The sequence below is a fragment of the Ambystoma mexicanum genome, chromosome 7q (genome assembly GCF_040938575.1).
Source record: "Ambystoma mexicanum isolate Mex_15411 chromosome 7q, UKY_AmexF1_1, whole genome shotgun sequence".
NCBI lineage: Eukaryota > Metazoa > Chordata > Amphibia > Caudata > Ambystomatidae > Ambystoma > Ambystoma mexicanum.
The window spans coordinates 264,608,997-264,634,616 of record NC_090941.1 but is presented as its reverse complement, the minus strand read 5'-3'; positions in this window follow the sequence as shown (position 1 = coordinate 264,634,616).

Here is a 25,620-nt window from a genome sequence, read left to right as displayed (position 1 = left end):
CTTAATTATAACACGTATGCACTCAACTATAACAAGCAAATGGTTAAACTCAGTTAAACTGAGATAAAATCATTTTACCAATCTGTCTACATTCACGTTTATAAATACATTATGCATAGCAATCCTGAGCTAATAAAATACATTAATACGGTTACATTATCACGTGTCAATTGCGAAATCGTTTTCGATTCCAAGTGTTTTAAATAAGGACATTCAATATTATAATACCTTTAGAAGTTGGTCCCAAGGTTCTCCCACACTGTGTACGAAGGGGTGTTTGTGATTATCTTCATTATGAATACATGCATTTGGTGTGCCATGATTAATTTCAGATGGCCCTGTCTGTCCTTGACAAGGAGTGTTGAAAGATTCGCTGCAAGGACAGTCAAAGCGATATTGTACATATCTATAAACAACTCCAAGAAATCAAGGAGAAGGTAAAGAAATGAAGACATTGTGGGGATTAGAAGACCAGCACGGTCATAACTGGAGGAACTGTAATGGGGCCAGTTATCAAAGAACTTTGGACTCTGTAAAGAATAGGCGCAAACAGACTCAAAGACCTTGATGGCATGTTGTCATTTCGTATAAAAAATGAATTTGTTTCACTCGGGTGAAATAGCAATATTCCAGAAAGATCCACAATGTTTGTTTCTGAAGGAAAAAGGGTGAAATAAAGGAAACATGTTTAGTCTTCACTCTCAGGGTTAAACATAATGAGGTAGAAGAAAATAGATTTAAAATTTCAAAAACCTACGTTGTTGCCAAAAAAATTAGATATTAGGTAGGTGGCAGGGTCAAACTGGGACAAGAAATAGTCCCACCTCTTCCACCCTTTATTAACAAAAAAAGTAGGGATGTACCAAATAGTAGATTTAAGCAATCAGCCGAATACCAAATAGTTGCACAAGTATTCATCCGAAACTGAATACGGATCCGAATTGTTACCTTTTTAATAAATAAAGTTATGTAGACAAGAAGAACACTTTGTAAATAAAAAGAAACACTTTAAAATTAGTATATCCATTCTTTATTGCATTTCTTTTCTTTGTTGTCCACGGAAGATGTTTGTGTAAACCATGAAAGGAATATATTATCAGAAAATACACTGTTCAATAACGGCACAGTTTGTATTTCTGTGCATTCATCAGTGTCCCTTGTTGGGAAGGGCCCAAGTATAGTATGCATGTATGCAACCACTGCGAGAAAGACCTGGATGTGTTTACTTGTAATTTTAAATGATCCTTTTGGGCCTGCCCATCTTTAGGCTTCTGGCTCTAGCACGGCATTGAAACACAAAAGGATTGATCACATCAATGAGCACCCTGCTGACTGCTGTAGTGCTACAGAATGCATCCATTTGGGATGCTGAAGCCATGCATTTTACCTTTGGTACTGAATAGGGATGAGGCTCCAGAAAAATGTTTTATTATTAGTAGATAGTATTTTTCTTTCCTTTCTGGTGGCACATGTTTGTGATGTTTTGGGGCATGTTAAAATACACCAGACAAAAATATATAGGGAATGCTGAATGTGCCATGTCTCTTGGTTGACCCTACAGGGAAGGGACAGTGCTTATTTTCAATTCTTTAGTTGGCATGTGCATGTGTATTTTACTTATTTGTTTTGCTTGTACATCCTTTTGGCCCAATGTTTCTACATTTTAAGCTTGTATATCCTTTATTACACAAATATCACTTTGTTTTAACCCTAATGTTAGGAGGAATATTTCTGCCACAGACTGGGACATTTTTATTAAAAAAATATATAACTATGGTATTTAGTAACATCTGTCACTTTTACTGAATTCAAAGGACTCATTTTGGCAACATGAGAAAGTTAGAGGGCATGAATTGTAATCTACGTTTCTTTGTGACAAGCACATCTCTGCTGCAGGCACATTTCCCACTGAGCGAACCTTCCTGCTTAATAACTTGTGCCTGCATGCTGAATACAGTTCTTTGCTGCAGGCACGCTACCTACTGAACTGTTTAACTCAGGCTTTTGAACTTACTGGGATCCCTGCCACAGCCTCATTAATCCACTTAATTATATTCTGTGGGTTTAGAATTGATGACACTAGAACATGTATCTTTTATATTTCTCACACATGTCCTAAGCAAATCAATAAGCACCTACACAAAGAACATTTCCCAATAGCGACTACACACACTATTGTTCCAGCTCAATAGTTTTCAGTTGCTAAATACAACTGAGACCACCGATACATTCATAATATTCAAAGTTGTTCTTCAGATCTTCCCTCGCCAGCAAACCACCAGATCAAAGTCTGTTTATCCAGCACATGAAGGGCAGAGACGTTGTTTGAACTTTATTTATTTATTGCATTTATATAGCACGCCTAAGCCTCAGGCATCGGGGCGCTTGAACATAGAATATGGTTGCATTACAGAGACTTAGTTATACAGTAAAGTTACAGTTACAGGTATAATATCAATACATGCTTGTACAGTTGCATTAATCGAATGTGAGTATTCAGCTACATTTTTCTCATTGTCTTTTTAGTAGAGCATATCTAGAATACCGTATCCAAGTTTCTAGTTGTGCAGTTTCATTCTAGTCCCCGGAAGGTAGACAGGGGGAGGCCTAGCGCTCGTTAGTGGAGTGGTAGGCTCTTGATACCCTGGTTAAAAACCTCTGCTCTGCCTGTACTCATTCAAATCAGTGACAGAAGGATTTGTTTAAATGATACTTTTAAAGTCTAACCTTGATTCCAGGAACATAGTCAAATCAGTACTTTATGTATTTTGTAGGTGAAACTATTTGGCTTCGGGTGATAATTAAGTACTCGACCGAAGGCAAAAATCCTATTTTCAGCCGGAATTCGGCCAAATACTTACTCAAAGCTGAATTTTGGCACACCCCTATACAAAGTTCTCACTTTCCCAAATAGTGGCAATTTGTGACTTCACAACACACTATTTAGGGTGATTATGGAGGGGTGCTATGCTTTTTTGTGCTTGTTGTGTGTAAATGTTTTGTGTAAACATTCACCACAGCTAGGATGATAGCATTACTTGTGATCTTTGTAACAAAGGCAGTACTAGCATAATGCCTTCCAGTCCATTTTTCAGAACCAGACATAAAGCATATCAACTTGCCGGTAATCATTAGATATATTGGGCCTCATTACGACCCTGGCGCTAATGGGTTAACGGCGCCGTAAAAGGCTGCGGTGCCGTTAACCCATTAGCGCCTTACTACGAGGTCCCTTTGCGGGACCCGACCTGAACGGCTGGTCTAGACCAGCCATTAAAGTAGGGACCCGCAAAGGGACCTTGGTGCTAAGTACAGTACCGCAATTTGCGGTACCGTACTTAGCGCCTTCCCCACTCCCATTGAGCCCTATGGGGCAAAAATGGGAATGGGGAAGGGCCAATGTTCAATGGGGAATTACCGCCCCGCCAACCTTGGAATGGGGTGGTAATTCCCCATTGAACATTGGCGGACTTGTTACGATACTGGCACCAACCATGGTGCTAATAGCGCCATGGCTCAGCGCCAGTATCGTAATGAGGGCCATTGTCATTTAACGAGCAATAAAGCCAAATGATGGCACTGGAGAAGTAAGTTATCTGTTGTATTTAAGCTCAGACATTATAGCCCAGCTTATAAACAATACACCTTTGCAAACTCCCAGTGGGGACATTCCTTTTGGCACAGTCTCGTGCCTGGACTCCAATTCAGACCTACAAGATTGGAAAGTTGCATGAGTCACATGACACTGCAAACATGTCAGTATTACTTTCTTGACAAAGGTACTATATTTTCACGAACCGACATTTATTCTCCCGACACACTGTATCTCTTTTGTCTCTGATTTGTCCCCTCACCTTTTCAGAGCATATCTATCTCACCTTTCAAATTCAGAAGATTCAGGTCTGTGAGATGAACGTTGGCAAAGAAGTCAGAGTTTTTTTTGACAGAGACATATGAATCTTACCGGTACCTCAAAGTCAGTTAGTCTTTACGAAGATAGTTGGTACTTGCCACCAAAACTCAAATGCACTATTTTACTTCAAACAGAAAATATAGTATGTTTGCTTGCAAGAAATGTGGTTTTCCCTAAGAGTCCAGGGCCTCAATAAATGTTTGGCAGTGTGGGAAAAAGTGGCAGTAATTCCATTATTACCACTTTTCCTGCAACACCTAACTACGGGTTTGCCAGTAGGATGGCCTGGTTTACCTTCAGCCAAGAGCTGGAGGTAAGTAAGGCACCCCACCGGCAAATGACAGTGGGTATTTCCAGTGCCTGTAATACCAGCAATCCCCCTATGAAGTCCTGTGGAATGGATAATTACTTACCCTTACTGGCACCTGTAATATGCCATAAATTCAGCCAGATAAAGCCCTGGTAATGATAATTATGTTTGATATCCTGCCGGAAAAATCACCCACTAAATACCACTAAACTTACAATGAGACCCTATGGATATGTTTGCATGGATTGATATGGTGGATCCAACTCAACCTGAAAACACTGAATATTACTCAATCAAGAGTTCCAGCAAAAATACACGTTTTTGTGCAACCAGATTGCCTAAATTGCATGTGAAAACATTACGCCTATTTAAAACATTGCCAAAGTGAAAGGTATTTTTTTCCTCCCAATATCCAGTACTTGCTCTACATATTCTAGGACTCAAGTGTGAAAATATAGTTATACCAGCCAGGGGGCAAAGGACACGGGGTGGACTGTCTCAGACTGGCCCAGGAGGGTCACCATACTCACAGGACCGGGCTGCAGGCCACGCCCCTTCCTACATCTACAGCCACATCTCCTCCCAGGGCCGAAGTCTGTCGGGGGCAAAGGGCGTGGGGTGGACTGTCTCAAACTCTACTTGGCCCAGGAAGGCCACCATTCTCACAGGACTGTGCTACAGGCCATGCCAACTTCCCACTTCTACAGTTGCATCTCTCACCTGGGCCGAAGCCCACAGGGGGCAAAGGGCATGGGTTGTTGCGCTGTGCAGGGGTGTTCTGCATTGGCAGGGCAAAAGGCGAATGGATCGGATGAAGCCAATGCCCACAAATCCTGGGGGGGGTGTAAAACCTGAGCCGCTGGTCAACTGCAGAAACATATCACAAGGTGATACTCCCCTTTGCCCCCCCTTTACCATTAGTTGGCCTGTAACCATGCAAGTCTGTGCCAAGCCCCTTTGAAAGATTCTGACTGTGAGGCACAAATTGGCCCAGGGGCCTTTTCCACCTGCTGTGAATTCCAATATTGACATTGACCCGGCATCCAATGGAACAAGATGCATCCTCACCATGATTACGGGAGAAGTGCACACTCTCATCAAGGAAATCCAACAGTTCCTAGGCGAGGGTCCAGCCAGGATGTCTGGAAGGGGCTAACAGGTAACACAGTCAACACAGGCAACCTAATTGGTAGTCTTGGCAGTGGTGCTAGTGTGGCCATAGGCATTCTGGGGGATGGGACTGGAGACTTCTGTATGGATAGCCCTACCGCCCAAAAGGGGATTGCGAAGCTAGTGAACAAGGGCCAACAATCCATCGTAGGTGATAACCCCTGTGTTGTTGTAGGAGGGGGGCAAGCCTATGTATTGATTTGGCAAAAATTGTGATAAACCCAGATGCTGTTGGCCCTACAACCTTTAATTTCCCTGCTTGCCCCTCTCTGGTTATTCCCCAGTGAACAGATGCTATGACCAGCCAAGAAAAGGGTGGGGTTCACCGCAGGGAAAACAACTAGGCCCCTACCCCTGGCCAACTGCTATCTCAGCCACTGGGTCAGGGGGAGCTCTTGCTGAGGAAAGCCTGAAGGGCAACTATGTGCCAACCCTGCCTGGTCCTAAGAACGTGGCAAAGAAAGTATTTTCATTATCACCATCACTGACTGTGTGCAACTGCCCCCGGAACCATTAAATTAATGGAATTGGTGTTTGGGGCTGAGTCGGTAGAAAGGGTTGATGGAATTAGCAGGGATTGGAGCGAGTAGGGGCTGGGGCTGGCCTCAGGGGTGGCCATGAACCCAGGAAACAGACTCTTGCCCAGCCTCTCTCTACCAGTAATCCCTAATTACCTAGTCCCCTGTTCCCTGTCTCCAGCTGACCCATTCTCCCGGGAGGAATGCACAGAACATGGCTGAAAATGCATCCTCCTCCTTTTTTTCTGCTGGGACACAACTAAAATCACTGCAGGAATAAACAAACATGCCATAATTCCAATATACCACATCCTAAGAGCTTAATAATAAAAAACAAATAACATAAAAACAGTAATATTCATACACAAGAACATTATGAATATTCTCAATTTTCTTGTCTTTTCATCTTTTGATCACCTGTATCTGTTATCTTATTTCAAGAAGTGATCTCCTATTTTTATCTGTTTTTTTAATTATTATTTTTTAGAGTTGTTTGTATATTTTTTTATTATAAAATATAAGGAAAACATTGTCACTTACAAAAACATAAATCCATAGAACCGTGGAAGTGGCCTCAGTCTGATGTAAGAATCAGTAAAAATCAGTTTGTAAAAATACTAAAAAAATAGTCTTTATCAGTCAATTCAAAAATCATTCAGGAAACCGTTCTTGGTATAAGGAACATCCATTCCCTCTGTATGGGACTTCTTTTGGGGTCATCATCTTCTCATCTTTTGGAGTCATCATCTTCACCCCCTTCTTCGGTCCATGCGGCTTTCCAGCGGAACTCCATTCCAGTGGTATCCTCCAGGGATCCGGCACTTCCAGGGATCTGGTGCACTGACGGGGAAAACTATTATTTTTCTAGAGTAAAAAAAAGAAAAGACAACTTTGAATCAAGTACATACATTACTTTACTTTTCCCTTCTCAGTGGGATATCTGAAATCACATTATATTACATATAGAAATGCAGATTGTACCAAATAACGTATCACGCAACCAGGACATCTTTTTTATGACCATCTGAAAATAACATAAATTAAGCACACTAACATCATATGGTATTTCTCATGCAACAGCCTCAAACACAACCCTCCTTTCTCTTAGTTACTTACTTTAATTTTTGTTCACTAATTTGATAAATGCTTTCCTTTTTATCTCTTCAAATCTCATTTTGATTTCCTCACACTACACCTATCCACCTGCTATGGAAATTCTATTTAATATATAAGAACTCAGTCTCAACTCGCTCTAGTCGTTTCACTTGATGTTTCTTGTGGAAAGGCTTAATTTGATTTGCATGGACAAACTGTTCCAATGCTAATTCTCCCTCCTTTTTAGATATTCTGTAGACCAGAGGTGACACCTTATCTACAATTCTATATGGCCCTTGCCATGCTGCAAGAAATTACAGTTTTTATGCTTATAGTTAAATTTGTACACCTGGTCTCCTATTTCATATTCTCTCACAGATGTCTTCCTATCATAATATGCCTTTGCACTGAAGCCTTTTCCAAATTGCTTTCTCAGTTCTTTCACATATTCATGAATTGTAGACACATTTATAAGAACCTGCTCATTTGTTCTATTAAGTAAGTGTTGTGGTAAAACCATGTTTCTTCCTGTCAAGATTAGTCCAGGCTGACATTTTTTGATTTAGAGGGTGTCAACCTGACAGTCATTAGTACCAATGGAAGCTGCATATCCCAACTAGATCCTTCTTCAGCTACAAACTTTTTCAACATATCAACTATCGATCTGTTACACCGTTCCACTCACCCTGAAGAGGAGGGCTGCTAAGAAATGTGTAGCTTCCTCTTCACACCCAAGATTTGCCGCATTTATGTAATTAACGTACTAGTGAAATGACTTCCACTGTCTGATTCTATTCTTTCAGGTAAACCAATCTTGAAAAAATATGATTTACAAGTAAAGTAGCTGCCGTTTGTGCACTGCAGTCTGGAGCTGGAATGTACTCCACCCATTTAGACATTGGACAGACAACTGTCAGCATGTATCTGTTTTCCCTTGCTGATCTCCTCACAAGCTCTACATAATCGACTTGTAAATCAGACCATGGCATTGTCAAACACATTTTCCTCGATGGTGCTCTGTGTGCTGGTGACGCAGGCTGAAACTGTGCACACACTAAACACCCTCTGGTGTAGAGATTAACATCTTGAGACATGAGTGGCCAATGGGCATAATATTTTACAATCTCCAAAGTCTTCTGTGAACCTCGGAGTGTGGCATTTGTGGCATCGTGGGCATGATATAACATCAGTACCAGAAATGACAAAGGCATTACCTATTGGATCTGGCCTGTTACAGATTCTCTAATCATCAGTCCATCTTGTAACCTAATTATCTATTTGTTGTTTAATAACACTCTCAATTCCTCTTTCCCTTTGCATTCCTCTTCAGTCAGTGGATTTTGTTCTGCCTCTAACAAATGATTGTAGAATAAGCCTAGAATAAGATCTTCCTTTTGTGCCTTAAGAAAGTATTGATCTGGGGTATCAAAACTCCATTGTGCCATAGGCTGTTCAACTGTTTTCGGAGTTTTTGAATGTGTTATTATATACACCTATATTTCACCACGCAGGTATTCAATAGAAAACAATTCCCGCATTACAGCTCCAGTTTTGGCCAATTGATCTGCCTTATTGTTGCCTTCCTTATCCTCACCTGGTTCACCTGGTATTTTCAAATGACCACATATTTTCCCCCAATGTATTATCAGGCCCTTATCTGACGCAAGTTTGTCTATAGCTTGAATCATCTTGCCCTGTTTAAGTGCTGCTTGTAATATGTGAGCATCCCTTTCACCTTACAGCCAGGTAAATACGCCACAAAACTATTTCGCGCATAATCAGAATCAGTGACTAAAACAATTTCTCTGAGTCTATTTTCTACTGCTGTAGATATTGCCTTATGAATAGCGGCCAGTTCTGCCACTTCACTGCTTTTTGGGTATATCCTCATGCTCACTCTGGGAATTCTGTCACATTTAAACCATTAATTTCCTATTCCAGCTACAAAATCTTTTTTAGTATCATTTTCTACATGGTATGCACATCCATCTACATATACAGTTGGTAAATCCTTGCATGTTTCTTTGTTGAAGGCCTTGTGTGGGATTGCTCAAATTCATTGAAACTTGTCTCTAGCTCGGTGTCATCAGGTGGACAGACAGCTGCACAATCATGCAACTCTGCTAGTCCTTGAGCAACTGGGCTTTCTTTATTTTGTCCATATCTCACTTCTACTGGAAATCCCTGAAGTGCTAGTGTACATGCATTTATTCTTGACTAAGCCAGATTCCCTGATCTGATTCTCTTACTTTGCAAACACTGCAGAGGCTGGTGATTTGTTTCAACAATCACCAGCTCCCCTTGAATTGTGGGACTGAAATGTTCTAATGCCCAGACAGTGGTCAGAAGCGCTTTTTCACATTCACTAAATTCAGTCTCTACCTGTGACAAAGCTTTGCTAGCATATGTAATGGTTTTATTATGTGTGTCGTGTTTTTGATATAACACTGCTGACATGCATTGATCTGTGAATCCTATTTCTACAAAGACATCCTGGTTTTTCATTGGATATGCAAAACATGGTGGTTTCATTAGACACTGTTTTAGCCTAGCCACTGACTCAATTAGTTCCTTTTCCCATTTCCAGGGTACACCCTGCTTCAGTAATCTCGTCAACGGTTACGTAATCTCTGATAATTTTCAATACATTTTTTGTTGACTTGTCATTTCTTACAAGCTCTTTGAACTTTTCAAGTTAGTGGAAACTTTTACTTTATGAGTCACTTCCACTGTTTTCTTTTGTGGGTTTAACCCATGCTCTGTCACTTAATGACCTAGGAAGTTTACCGTTTTTCTGCACCACTATGCTTTTTGTAAAGATACTTTTGCCCCAGCTTTATGTAGCTGACTGAGTACATTTGTTATGTCATTGAAGTGGCCTTTCAGATCTTCATTTTTGATTAGCACATCATCCACATAGACTATTGTCCCTCTTTCAGCTGCATACGGGAGTGCCTTGCTCAGGAATATTCCAAACTCTCTTTCACTATTGACATACCCAAACGGGGTCCACGACCATTCATATTGTGATTTATCAAATCAAAATGCAAATACATTTTGAATATCTTCAGCTAGTGGCAGACACCAATATCCAGCTGCAAAGTCTAAGGTGGTAAATACCTTTGACCCATGAAGCTATGCAAGACCCTAATCAATAAATGGAAGAGGCCACCTAGAAACTGGTACTTTTTTGTTAAATTCTCGTAGATCTGCACACGAGCAGCATTGGCCATTGGGTTTTAGCATACCTAATATAGCGGTATTTGATATATACTAATCAATAAATGGAAGAGGCCACCTATTTGTTATACTATGAATAGGGCTAATGATTCCTCTAGATTCTACATTTTTGATTATTTCAGCTAGTGATTCCAAACATGCCAGGTATCCCTACAAAATATCCCCACCAAAAATATCGCCATACATATGGTCGTTTGTGTCTCACCATAGGTGATATGTTCGGGGAGGATATTTTATGGGAGCGGTGGTTGCGGGGGTGTCCCCTGCACATTTTTAAAAAATGCGTGGGTTGCAGGGGTGTCCCCCGCAGGGTTCATGGGTCAATATTGCAGCAAAAATATGCAATATTTTTGTATCGCAATATTTTTACGGGGATGTTAACACATGGAACCACATGCCATGGGTAACTTTTCTTGCTGCACAAATACTGGCTCCCTACCATGTCCTTCTGGTAGTGTGGCAACATGTAAATCGGTCAGCCCACAATCGTATGCATCTTGGCAAAAACCTGCTTGAACTCCATAGATATTTTTCTCAATTGGTCTTTTCTTCTACATCTGTCGCTTGAATCTGCTCCTCTACCATTTTCGAAAACTCTGAGAAATAATCCAAAGGAAGTACTTTTCTCTAACGATGTAGCAGTGTCTCTCTAGAGAGTTGCTACACTCAAATATCTTGGAATATTGACCTTTATTTCAATATGCTTTTTTTCACTTTTAGATTCACCTAATTCGAATAGGATAATGTAATCCTGACAGCATAACATTTCATTTGGCTCATAATTGTATACAGACAGAACTTTAAAGATTCCTCTAGGCTTAGACTCCAGTGATTCTGGTAACTCACTCTGTGCAGTCACATAGCTTTCAGTAATGTTCCGAACCACTGTGTTACTGAAATCAGTTGTGTAGTAAGATTTCTGTTATGCCATTCCTAATGCTGAATTCTCTTCCAAATGATGTCTTGACACCCTTTATTGCCTACCGGGATTTGAATGGGTCCATCACCAATCTCTAGCAGAGGTGTATATTTGTATTCTAACCCTTCTGCCATATTGATTCATTTAGGCATACAAATCCATCAGAAACTATTATCTGCTGTCTCTTCCTGTATTTTAATGTTACTGTAAATTGTCTGGTAAATGCGAGAATAGTCACATCCTTTTTCACCTGAAACTCAATTGGACACAATGGTAAGCTTGTCTTGTGTCTTCAAATTCAGGTGCGGCTCTATCCAACCTGGACCAAACCTTTTGATTTAGAAGGTTTAATACCATACACATCCTGTGCATGATGTAATTTCCCAAATAACATTTGTTTCGTGTTCCGCTCATTGGGGCTCATTACACGGATGGAGGTAAGGGATTACCGGCACCGGAAGGGCACCTGTGCCGGTAATCCCCTACCACCCTACTACGAGGTCCCTCAGCGGGTCCCGTCCTTAATGTGTGGTCACACCACACATTAAGGAAGGGACCCGCTGAGGGACTTCAGAGCAAATAACGGTACTGCTAATCAACCCAATGAATCTGTGTGTTTGCTTTTTATTCACAGGTTGTGTCATCTGTTGCACTATTTCAATCACAGGCTCAGGTATTTTTATTACTGAGCCAGAACATATTGCACCAAAGAATTTAACCTTCTGAGCAGATTCCAGCACCTTTTTGGGGATTAATTGCCCACCATCTCTTCTGCATATGGGTGATCAGTTTTTCAGCAGCATTTTCAACATGGATTTTTGTATTTCCTGTTAGCATATTATCACCAGTGTAATGTGCCATACACACATCATTCAATTGCACTATTTCCAAGTCTGTGGTAACCTATCCATGACACAAAGTGGGGCTGTGCAAGTACGCCTGCAGCAATTTAATAAATGTAAATTGTCTGTCTCTCCAAGTTACTGCACATTGATCTTGTGATTCCAAATCATTGTCAAGAGAGAAAATAGCTTTGGCCAAATCATTAACCATGTGCTATTCGCCCACATCTCTAGTGAGTTTCTCAACCAATGTAACAATGTCTTTCACTAGTGACTCAATAGTTTCACAAATCTCTTTGTGCCTCCTGGCAGCATGTTCTGTTTCATGCACATTCGCTATGCAGGTGGAGGTAAATGCAATGGAATCCATTTAGCATGCCCAACCAAAACAGAATTCACCGCTCTCACATGGATTTTGCAGTTGCCAAAACTGAATTCATCCAAATCGGTAGTTGCACTTTATCCTAGCAAAACGTCAATACCCAAGATGTATTCAGGAATGTCAACAATCAACAAATCAGCAGTAAACAGTCAACCATTGTCAATCAAGATTTTCGTTTGAAAGGCATTTGTGACTGTTTCAGCCCCACCATATCTATTTACCTGAACTCTGGGGGAGGATAACTTGTTTGGAAGACCGTTCAAAATAGTGACTTCTGCCCCGGTATCTAATAGGGCTAGAACCTGTTTCAATTTGTCATTCAAATACAATGTGAGTGGTACAAAAAGGCACCTGTCTGTGGGACTCGTTCTCTTTAGACACTCAGCTCTCTTTCAGGCTCCCCTAAGCCATCTCTGCTTCTTCTCTTATACTAGACTGTCTGGCCACAATCTAGGAATGGTGTGCACCCAATGTACTCTGCCTTAATGCCTTTCAGGGATGTTCCCGATCACTGGGTTACTGAAATCAGCAGTGTAATAAGACTTCTGTATTGCCATTTGTAATGCTGATTTCTCTTCCAAATGAATGACTTGACACCCTTTACTGTACACCAGGATTTGAATGGGTCCATCCCCTTCTCTATCAGTGGTGTATATTCGCATTCTAACCCTTACTACTTAATTGATTCATTTAGGCATAAACATATATCAGAATCTGTTATCTGTTGTTCCTTCCTGTATTTTAATGCTACTGTAAATTGGCTGGTAAATGCGGGAATAGTAACATCCTTTTTTCACCTGACCCTCATTTGCATATGGCGTTATTTGAGCACAATGCTAAGTTTCTCTTTTTTCTTCAAATTCTGGTGCATCTGCACCAGACCTTTTGATTTAGAAAGTCTAATACAATACACAATATGTGCATGATGTCATTTCACAAATAAAATGTGTTTTGTATTTGGCTCACAATCATTTCACAGTATTGATCACAGATCACAGTATCTTTTCATTAATGAAACTCCTTTCATGTTCAAGCACTAAAGTGGCTTCAATCAATTCAGAATGTCCGTTCACATGGATAGAGATCCATGGCTGCCCTTCTCACATGTGTATTCCTGAGATTGTTGAAATGTGTTTTGCTTGATTTAACACTGGAGTAATATTTGGTTTGCATTTTTCCTCATTTAGATAAAAACGCAATGGCCCTCATTACGACCCTGGCGGAAAGTGACTGACCGGACCGCCACAGCGTAAATAGCGTTTCCGCCATTGCACGAAGGAGCAAAGTGCGGCCCATTCCGACCCATCGGGCACGAGCACCACGGCATGGCGGAAGTGCAAAGTCCGCGATGGCGGAAAAGACCCCAAAACGGCCCACACCGCCGCCGTACGGCGCCCTAGGTGCAATACCGCCACCCATCACAGCGGACACCGCAGTGTGCGCCTACCGGAAAGTACGGTGACCGGAAATATACGGAAACGGAAGTTAAAACATGGGCCCGGAACGGGAAACATCCCGCCGTACACCTATAAAACCACTAAAACCACACAACCACTAAAAACACTACCCTGAGACACACCCCAACCCGTCATCCACCCTAGCGAAACCAAGAAAAATGGGAAAAGTAGCGAAGAAAGCGTGCGACCGCAAGCGGCAGGTCCACTTCTCCCGTGAGGAACTCACCGTGCTAACAGAGACCCTCCAGGAGAATGCTGCCGTCGTCTTCTGCACACAAATGACCAGGACGGCACTTGCAAACAAGAAGGCCATATGGGCTCTGGTGGCACAGCGTGTAAGTGCGGTGGGGACCGCACCCCGCACCCCACAGCAATGCCGAAAGCGATGGGACGACCTGCGGATACGCGTCCGCAGCATACTCTCTGCCAACCGCAACATTGCAACAGCCACCGGGGGAGGTCCTGAATCACCCATCAAGTTGACCCCCTGGGAAGAAATCTGTGCCTCCACCATCGGAATGGAGAGCATAGAGGGAGTCGGAGGGATGGAGAAAGGAGTGCAGACATCCGAAGATTCAGGTAGGTGGGCCAGATAAAACAATGCCAAATCCACAAAGTCCAACCATGTGAAGTACCATGTGTCCACATAGTGCAACAGAAACACATGTCCAGGAGAACGTCCACACACATCGGCCTGATAGCGCACGTTAAAACCCACAATAAATACATAAATAATTAAAAACCCCTAAAACACGCACTACACGTGCAGCAGGTACACCCTAACTGCAGGCTGCCAAACAACTGCACCCTCACTCCACACACAAATGAAAGCACCTCCAAGGCCCCGACCCAAATCACCCTCAGGTACCACCCCAATGCATGTGATACAATGCCATTCCAATTCCCACAGACCCATCAATAACCCTCGCCCTCCTTTACTCCACCACAGGGTCCGATCCAAACGACGAGCTTCAGGACACCCCTACCAGCACACCTGCAAAGAGGGCCAAGACCAACGGCCAAAGACCCTCCACCTCAGCTGCACGCATCAAGACACGGCAGCAGCACAAATCAGGTGGCAGCACAGAGGAGGGAACATCAACAGGCACCCCAGCAGCCAGCATGCCTACACCACCACCACCACAGGTCCCCCCAACGGATGCCACAGAAGGCACTGCCTCTGGTGGCAGCAGCACCATAGGTGACACCCCATTGATGGCAGCATGCTCCGACACAGAAGACGGGGATGTCGAAGACAGATCCATCCATGACCTGTCCCAATCCCCCTGTCTGTCCCATCCCGTACAACATGAGGATACCACGCAGGGGCACCCACAAGACGACGACTGGCCATCCCCCACAAGCCCTGTGGCAAGGCAACATGAGGTCAACAGCCCCTCTGTGACACCCCCGCAAATGGCCATGGCCCAGCAGAGGCAACAGTCCCTCGACCAGTTAATCGTGCAACAGCAGCAACTGGCCACGCTCCTCAAGGACCATGCCGATGAATGTGGGGTACTAAGGCAGACATAGAAACATCAACTGAGACACTTAGGGCAGAAATGGAGAGAGGTACAGAGACACTAAGGGCACAAATGGAGAGTAGCACCGAGAGCCTGGGAGTCCAAATGGAGAGAAGCACCGAGAGCCTGAGGGGGGAACTGCATGCGACGTCCAAGGACGTATGTGCCGAACTTGCCGCAGTGCGCCGTGTGCTCACTGAGCTCTCGCAAACCCTTAGGGACATGCATGGACGTGAGCAGGCAGAGACATCATCCGTTGCAAGTTCCGTCCAGGGCAGCCCCCAACGTAGATCTGGGAGGAACCTGCGCTCCACAGGCAGGGGTGCCCCTGATACCCGCAGAGGGGGCTTGCAATAGCGACTGCCCACTGACAACGAGCATCTGTGGACACTGGTGTTCGGGGGGGAGGTAGGAGGGTGGAGGGGGTGTGTTGGGCTCACTTGGGTGGCGGGTCGATAGGGTGTACAACATGATATCACATATGCCATAAACAGTGCACGATCAACCAATGAGATGTGTGGACATTGATCTTTGTGTACTAGGCCATCATAGGCGTACAGTCCATATTGTGCATGTCCCAGACACACACAGTGCCACGAGTCCCGTGTCCATGTATCAGCCACCAGGCGTGAGTGCTAGAAGCATACATCAATGAGATGCTGACGAATGTCACGGCCCTCCGGTGCCTCGCAGACTCCTTGAGGTGCTGCCACATCCCCGCCCTCATCATGACCATCATCAGGTGCTTGCAGTTCTGCGTCAGGGGGCATGGGCACATTTCTACGTACGCACATGTTGTGGAGCATGACACATGCCATCACCATCTTTTCAACCTTCACATGGCGGTACAGGAGTGCCCCGCCAGACCTGCTGAGGCAGCGGAAACGACCCTTCAGTAGGCCGAATGCCTGTTCAATGACTACACGGGTACGTGAGTGGGCATGGTTGTAGTCCTCCTCATGCTGGTCCCGTGGGCTCCGGACTGGTGTGAGGAGCCATCTCTTCAGTGGATATCCAGCATCACCTGTATGTGGACGAGAAACGTATGATGTGGAATGCCATTGCTACGTACGCACACCCCCCCCCCCCTTCCTGCCAGGTCATTGCCGAATCACATACCCCACATTATCATGCATGTAATGAGACTCACCGAGTAGCCAGGATCTGTTCCCTGCGTGTCGCTCCATGTAGCGTGGTATTGTAGAGTTCCTCAAGACCATAGAATCATGGGTTGATCCAGGGAATCTGGCACAACAATGTGTAATGATCCTGTTGGAGTCACACACCATTTGTACATTCAGAGAATGAAATTGTTTTCGGTTGCGGTACTGGGCCTCCATGGCATGTGGGACGACCAATTCCACATGGGTGCAGTCGATGGCACCAATGCAACCCGGTATGCCGGCAAGTGCATGGAATCCCACTTTTGTGTTGGTAATTTCCTGCTCCGAGCGTGGTAGGGAGATGTAGTCGTCTGCGTGCTGCAGGAGGGCATCGAGCACTTGCAATAGTGTCCGTGAGAACAGTGGCTGAGAAATGCCATGCAACTGTCCGACTGTGTGCTGGTAGGTGCCTGTGGCCAGGAAGTGTAGTACAGACACCACCTTCAGTAGGGGTGGGATGGCGGTTGGGCTATCTATCATGCTGACAAGGTCAGCCTGTGTCATGTCCACAATGGCGGCTATGGTGTCCCGGTCCAGACGGTAGAGGGTGTGGATCTGCTCATCAGTGAGGTTGAACGGATGTGCTCGGAGGCGTGGAATTGCGGGCTGCCTGCGTGGTGGTAGTGGCTGTGCTGGCGGCCCTTGCTGGCCCTGCCTTGCCCTCCTCCTCCTCCTGCGTCTCCTCCGTGCGGCCGGTTGTAGTTGGTGTTCGTCTTCTTCCTGGAGTTGGAGTACTTGCAGTGCTATCAGGTCTCCCAGGGCCAACATCGCGAGTCCTGCCGGTAGCATTTCGGTGTGGTTGTGGGAGGAGACTGGCTGTGCAATTTATGTGTTTTCAGGCTGTATGGCCTCCACCTGTGGTGATTCATTCCACCTGTGCAAACTGCTCTCCCCTTTGGCCGAGCACGTCCCGCACACAACGCTGCAATTCGGGGAATGGCATCTTGCTATTGCAATCATGTATTTGTACCCGATGGCCGTGTAACATTGGTTGATATGTTCATTCTGCTATGGTCCCATTGTTTCACATACTATCTGTGCAGTCGCGAACAGACTTGTGAAGGGTCAGTGGTACGTAGTACTCGAGTAACGGTGGGCCCTCATGCATCACTGTACCGAGTTGCAACGACGGGCGGGGCGTCCCATTTGTGGGTGAAGGCAGTTGCCATTTTCACACACAGCCGCACTAGATGGATTAATTAGTGATTTCAAACGGCCACAGATGCTTCTTCGACGTGATGTTGCAAATGAGGAATTCGAAGGGCGGCGCTTTCGGTTTTCAGCTAGCGGCGAGGAAATGCCCACAGGTCTGACTGCAAATATAACGTACTATTGTTCAATGTCCTTGGGACAGGGGCCATGGCGAGGATGCAATGATTGATATGAATGGTTTGGGATGCGCAATAGCGACGTGGGCGATGAGGCCGGACGTTCCCAAATACATGTTACTTCACAACACTGGCATTACGGGCTGGGGCACTGTGGATTTTGCAGGCTGCATAACGCACAGACTCAATGGATATTTCTAATGTTATGTGAGTAAATATTCTGGCGTTTTAATCCCGGGATGAGGGAATGATGAATGGATGCATGGGCAGGTGATTTGATACAGAGTTTGCCATGTACAGGGCTTCTTGGAATCTATACGCCTCCCCTACGCTATGTGATGCAGGGCTGCCATAGTGGGACCATCGTCTATCTGGCCTTGTTGAGCCCTCCCTGTCTCGACGCGCCCTCAGACACTTGTGTCCATGCACGTTACCAATCCCATCTGATGGATTCTGTTTTGACAGACGCATGCACAGGTACACTCGTTTGTGATGGTGTTTACACCTCGATATAGATAGTTATGAGTCGCAAGTGGTTTCTGGGTGGTGATGAACCTTTGGAGTGGGCTAGCATGCATATGGCTGTGGATTTAGTGTGATCATTGAAGTGAGTTGTTCGAATGTAGTTCTGATGGCCATTCTGTTCTTTTTCTTTTCTTTTGGTTGACAGGTATCTCCTCCCCTTTTGCCACTGCCATCTGTATGCCACTCCTGCAGATGGGTTTTACTCCCGACACCTGCTGCTTCGTGTTAATCAGTGGAGCAGCATTACGATCTTATGGGACGATCGCCAATGGGCCACATGCCCTTACGCAGTACTGGTGGCTCGGAGCAACATTTCGGCCTTTCAGCTGGACTAGTGCCTCCCCATTGGGACGGCCCTGCGGTTCTGTGCGCTTCCATGTTGCCTTTTCGTACATGAATGTGGCTCTGTGTACCATGAGGGAACAGGGCGTCACACAAGTAGTGGCTGGTCATTTCTTGCGGATGCAGCCCACAATGGTGAAATGTGTTTTGGAGTTCATGGCCTGATGGCTGTATGGGCTTGGTGATTTTGTTGTGCATTAAATTTCTATTCTGATTTGGCCCGTGTAGCGTTCTTCTTTGCAAGTGATGTGGCATATTCCTATTTGGGGAGCGATGTATTGTGAGGAGATCTGCATTGGGTTCCAGCTTCGGAGTTTAGTTGCGTGGTACTGTACTGGACGCGTTTGCCTACGAAGCCCGTGAGGTCAGGGATGGGGGCTGCCAATATGACTGTTTGAATGTTGTCATGCTCAGGGGCGGGGGATTGGGTTTTGTGTAACAGATGCCGGTCAGCCAGGTGGACTGGTGGAATGATGTGATTTTCGGAATATTGCTGGTCACAGGTGCCTGTGTTTGCGTGCGTTTCTTGGTGGGGGACTGTGGTCGTGTCCATTGGGATGGCTTCTGTATTCGTGCCATCTGTGCCCTGCAGCTCCCATTGGCCCCTCTTGTGTTTCATTTGTTCGTTGGCATGCATGGGTGACTTGTACATTTCAATGGTTGCATTGTGACTTCATTGCACCTACGGGGAGTTGTACTTTGTGGGCAGGGAGCGGTGTACAGGCACTCAGTGGGGCCGTTTACGGTTGATTCGCGATGCCGTACTTCTCACCATGGCGGAATGGTTCATTCCGCCATGCTTGATGGCGTTAGGTACATGTCCGCTAGGGTCGGAATTAGCGTACCCTTGCGCCATGGTGGTGTTTACGGTTTGGCATGGCGCTCGCGCGCGTGCTTGGTGCAGTTAGCGTTGGCGTTCACTACGGTGTCGCTAATGGCTTCGTACTTTGCGGTGACGGGTCATAGTCGCACCGAGCGCTATTCGATGGCGGTATTGCATTTCCGCCATCGTTTTTCTAATTCCGCCAGGGTCGTAATGAGGCCCAATGTGTTTTCATCTATTTCTGTTTGCCCATTTTTCTTGGGGTCCAAATAAATCTCAAAAGACTGTTTCTCTTTTTCACATGATAATGACAGTGATGCTAGACACACAGCCATTCTGAAGATATTTTCAGTGTATTTTCCACTGTGTTTTGTGACTTAGCAATGGTGTGGCATTCTTTTACACTGTTGCATTGGGTCATTATTTTATTGGGTCTCAATTGAATTTTAGCTAATGACCACAATACTCCATTTAGCCCACCAATGAGGGGTGATAACCTCTTCAGGCAATTTGTCCCTATGAGAAAGGGTATTTCATTAATGGGTTTGACCAACACTTCATGTCTCATCCGATGCTTCCCTATCTTTATGTCAACCTCAGTGACACCTCTGATAGGTGTTTCTTCCCATTGAAATTGTGCATGTGCCTTAATTTTGCCTCACCTTTATATGATTTTGTGGGGATCTTCCTTCATTGATACTTTTCACCAGTTCCTTTGACATTATTGTTGCTTGGGCACCTGTGTCAATAAATGCAAATGCATTACATTTTTCTTCAATAGTGATAGGAGCATAGTAACTTTCTTCAACCTCTTCGAGTACACATACAAATTGTGAACTCTTGCTAATTTCAAGACAAATTTCTTTGTCTGTTCTCCTGGGCTCAGAACCCATTAGTGTAGCCACCGACTGCCCTACTACTGCGCACCACTAATGTTCACACCCCAATTTCTCATTGTGGCTTTCCTATTATCTGGGTCCTGTTTACTTACTTCCACATTGCAACCTATTGGCTGGGTATTTTTACAAGTGTCATGTGACAGCATGACAGCTTCTGGCATGTGACACTTATCTGCATTTTGTACAGAGCTTATCATTTCTGTCTCTTGGAATATCTGTGGTTCAGAATACTCCTCAGGTGACTGCTTCATGACAGAGATCAGAATTCGCATCCCTGACCATTTTGATTATTGCTTGCAATTCATTGATCTGTGTCTGACAATGACTAAGTGGTTTTGCTTTTTTTCATTTTCTTCCAGTAATTTTAATATCTTCTGTTCCATAGCATGGAGTTCGTTATCTTTTTCCCTGTCATCTTCTCTAAGGGTTTGCATTTCGAAACTGCAACATCTTTATCTTGCCTTATATCATCCAATATTTCTTTTAAGTGGCTCAATTCTTGATCACTCTCATTAAGTTGTTTCTCTCTCTGAGCCAATTGAGTAGCAAGTTTGCTAAATTTGGCTTGCAATTCTGTGTCTACCACCTTTTGATTTAATTCTGCTTTTAATTGCTGCACCTGATTACATTAATTGTCCAAACAGTGCTGTAATCTGCTAATGGCTTCACTGTCTTTCCCTTGCATCTTTATGGATCTGTGTAGCAGAAACCAATGTTTTGCGCACAGTCTGATGATGCAGTTCTTCTTCTCTGTGCGTTCTGTAGCACAGAACAGCCGAAGGAGACCCACCTGCACAACGCTTCCTTCATCAAAAATGCCTCCAAATGTCTCTTTTTCTACCTCTGTGGTGATCCTGCTTTTCCATGTTGTCACATTTGCCGAGGACCAATTTGCATGGCCATAAAGTTTTGCCTCGAGGTAATCTGACAATTCTGAAAAATCAGCCTGAATACGGGACATAGTGGCACTATTAACAATGACACTATAGTCTAGTGAGTACACAGTACTGCTCTACCTCACAGCACTAGTTTAAATAATGATTGAACAATATGGTTATGCTTTATGATGCAATGCCATGCCCAGTAATTATTTTACCATTTTCCAGCCAATGCTCCAAATTTGTAAGTGATCTTTCTGGGTTATATTTAGTATATCGTAGGGTATTTTGTGGTATTTTGGTATGGTGGTATTTTTCTTATCCTTTGGCAATATATTGTGGTAAACCTATTGGGGACTTTTTATAGTGCTGAGACTAATTTCAGAACACTGCCTAATAAATATTTCACCAGGGTCACTACCGGTAAAACAATACTGGACTTAGTACACTCTGAATAATAAGCTCATGCTCTCCAGTGACAGTTTATCTAAAATATCACTTTTATGCCCTTTTGGTTGTGTTTCAAAATGCATTAAACATGCAAATGGTATACAAAACATTAATTCAGTTTCTCTAAGTAAAACAATTCACTGTGACTAACTTTGCTTTGAGATTTGTCTTAATGCACGTTTTAAATTTCTATTCATGGCAACTCAATGAGACTGAATGCAGAATAAATATACTGAGACTAAATTACCTTTCAAATTATTATTATTTATAAGCACCTAGAAATTCGCAAGTTACACAGAATGACATGTGTACCCATGTTGTAATTTAAAGATAAACAAGGTTTTTCCTGCAATGGATTTCAGCACTCTATCTGCGATAATGTGGAGAGCTCTGCCTGTTGTCGCCATTGACTTTGCAACAAAGCCGGCAGAGTTTAAGTCACTCTGAATTGCAGCAACAACTTGGAGAAATATAAACACAGTTTTACATGCAAGTAAACGTTCTTATTATTAATGCATTGACCAAAAATGAACCGAAATATCTAACCTATGCTACATAGTATCAAACATCCACTTCAACACTTTCCTCAATTACAATGTAATTACCTAAATCTGTTGTCGATATTCCTTGCAGCAAAACAAAGTCTGTCCCCAGCCTTTCTGCTTGCCTCGCACGGGGTATTCACAGATAAGGTCTCTCGGGACTAAAGCTCTTCTCAGGAATGCCAACCCAGGAGACAGGCATCCCACAAAACAGCCGGCTTGCAAGAACATGGGAGACTCAGCCTGCCCAGGATGCTAACTCTCTCCCAGTCTTTCTGCTACCTTTGCCAGCCAGTGGGTGAATGAACCAGCCCTCTCTGTCTCAAACCTTTTTCTCAAATCCATACACCACTCAAAAAGCACCTCCCCTTGATAACTCATCCCATTAAAATAGCATGTGATTTCCTTTGTGCCTTTACTCGAGATACAAACTGCATTGCGAAAGACAAAATGGTACATCTCTCTGACACTTCCTGCCCCGAGACAATGCAATCTCTTTATCAGAATGGATCTCACCTTCCACAATTTACAACACACCACAGCTTTGAGACTGCACGTTTAAAGTTTATTTTTCAATTTCCAGTCCACCATGCATTCCCATCAATCTTCATCCACTTTATAATGGACTGGTTTGCACTAAATGTTATAATGGGGAGCTATTACATGTTAGTTTGGGTAAATTAGTATTGTAGTTTCATGTTAGTTTTATTTTCCCAGTGCAACTCAGCCCATTAAAATAGCATTGTGGAGTAAAGTGATCATTTTCTAGCATGTGTTCTGTGCATTGGCATCTGTTTAGATTGTGCCTGAACCTCATACACTTGCGTCACATATGAGTCTCAGACCCTTGGCCCTAGTTTAAATTCATACCTTCACTAAAATATGAAGGATGAAATGCGGACCTTACATTCCCACAAGGATCAACAGACCTCCTTGCCCATTAACCATTTGCAGACCCACACAACCCTGACATCATTTAGTGAGAGCCACCTATATATACTTGATGATGACCCTGTTGAAAAATCTGATCCACCAGTATAGCACAAAGAGGACTGCCTGCATCAACCACTGTCAAAAATGAGTTATATCTATTGAAGGTGAACCTGGCTATCCACTTGTCCCATGGCTGATAACACCAATCAGAAACCCTGCAACACCACTGGAGGTGGCTTACAACGAGGGACACATACCGTCCAGGGTGTGCATAAAGTGCACATTTGGACAGACTAAGGCAAAATTGTACACCCTTTGGAGGTGTCAAAGATGGTCATGATCTGTACAATGCTGCACAACATGTGGACAAGGAAATATATCCCCATGCCTTCAGAGGATGGCAACGCACACCCAGACAGCGATGATGATGATGATTGAGATCTTTAAAGGCCAACTTGGGGAGGACATAACGATTCAAAGGAAAGGATGCATCATCTGTCAGGTGGTCATTCAGAACCTTTTTTTTTATTATACATGAATTGACTATTTCACTGTCTAATTACTCATCAATAACAACACATCAATGAAGTATGTGATATGGCCACTGGAATCATTTGATTGATTAAAACAAATGATTTACAGGAACACTCCATGCCCTCCCAAAACCCCCATCTTCAGAGCCATGTCCTCCCAACCCCTTGCTCCCTAACACCTATACCTGCCCACCACCATCAACCCCAACACAAAACCCTCCCACCAACCCCATCCCAGAAACTATGGCACTGATATTTCTATGACTATTTCGCCTGCACTTGCCATGTCCTGGCATAAGTGTTGGGGTGTGAGACAGTATCCTCTGTGATCTTTGTACTGGATTGTTGTGAATGGAACTCTCAGTGGTAGTGGAAGAGATTAAAATTGATGTATCCTGTAGGGACATATATGGGATGTTATTGCCAGCATACAATATACGGCATAGAGATACAGCCAAGCCCAGTTTTTCAAACTGCAGACATTATTTCAGTAACAGCCAGTAACAGCCAGCAGGCAAGCTTTCAAAATACTTAGTAAAGAAAAAAACTTTTTAGCATAGTGTGCTGCCAGGTTAATCTGATTAACTCTGTACTAATTGCCTTACTGAAGTACTAATTTCAACTTCTCTAACATTATAATGTCATTTTCTCTGCACAATGAAATGTAGTCTCACAGTTTGAAATTCATTTTTCCATGAAGAGGTGCACACTAGCTTTTTTTCTTCATCTTCTGGAGAACAGAAATATGTAAAATGCAGGAAAGGAAAATGAAACAGTTGCTTTGAAATGAAGTCTTCATTGTCTTGAAAGCCGAGGGCTGGCACAGGGCACATTCTTGTTTTCTAATTGGTAGGGATTGTAGGTGGATAAGCCACGTCAACAGAGGGTTGAATTAGAATTTTCTTAAGGAATGAAGAGAAGGGAGGTGGCAGTTCGTGCTGGGACCAGGAGACGTACGGTGCCATATCTTTTGAACTCCATGTGGGTTGAGCGCTGGCTACGGATCTAATCAACTGGCAGCTCCCCATACATAAAAAGGAGTTTGGCACTGAGTCTGGGTCTGCGAAGACAGCGAGGTTGTGCGGGGATTTCAGATTTCACCGACCTTGGTGAGTTAGTACCAAGTGAGGAAAAATAGATTGCTGAGTGTGTGTTGATTCAATTTAATAGCAGTGCAGGGAGGTTACAAACAAAATGGTATGTTTATTTTTCTCTCTATGTTCAAGGTGTGTGAACCTAAATTCGTTTTTGCAATATACCTGCTTGTTTCTGTTTTTCTTTTATATATTGCAGGTGATGCTGTAAGTATCATGTGGTAAGGTGTTTTGCGGTTTGCAATTGTCATTTAATACAAAGTGCAGATTAAAAAAAACAGAGACTTTGGTGTCATTCATGCATCTGTGAATCATTTATATATAGGTGAAGCACAGAGGTGATGTTTATATCAGTGCAGTAGTGCATTTACCAATTTACCACTGTAGTTAAAGTAGCAAACAAGAGAAAGTGAGTAAATATCTACAAGGTAGGAAGGTGTGTGTGTAAGTGTAATGAGTGATTCTTTCCTTGCATGCTGAAGGGAAGGAGTGTCAGATTAGGCACATAGATTACTGGATGTACATAAGCTAGTAATACAAGCCACAAACCATAGGTGGCGTCCTGAATAAACTCATTGGGTTCTCTGAAGTGTCATAAGTCTGGGGGCTCTCTACAGGTGACTAGAAGACATTCTAATAGAAAGGAAATGTTTGTTTTATGATGGGGTTGTAGAATAAAAAAAAACGTGCTCACCACTATACCATAACAATAAGATAATTCTGAAAATACCACAAATTAAG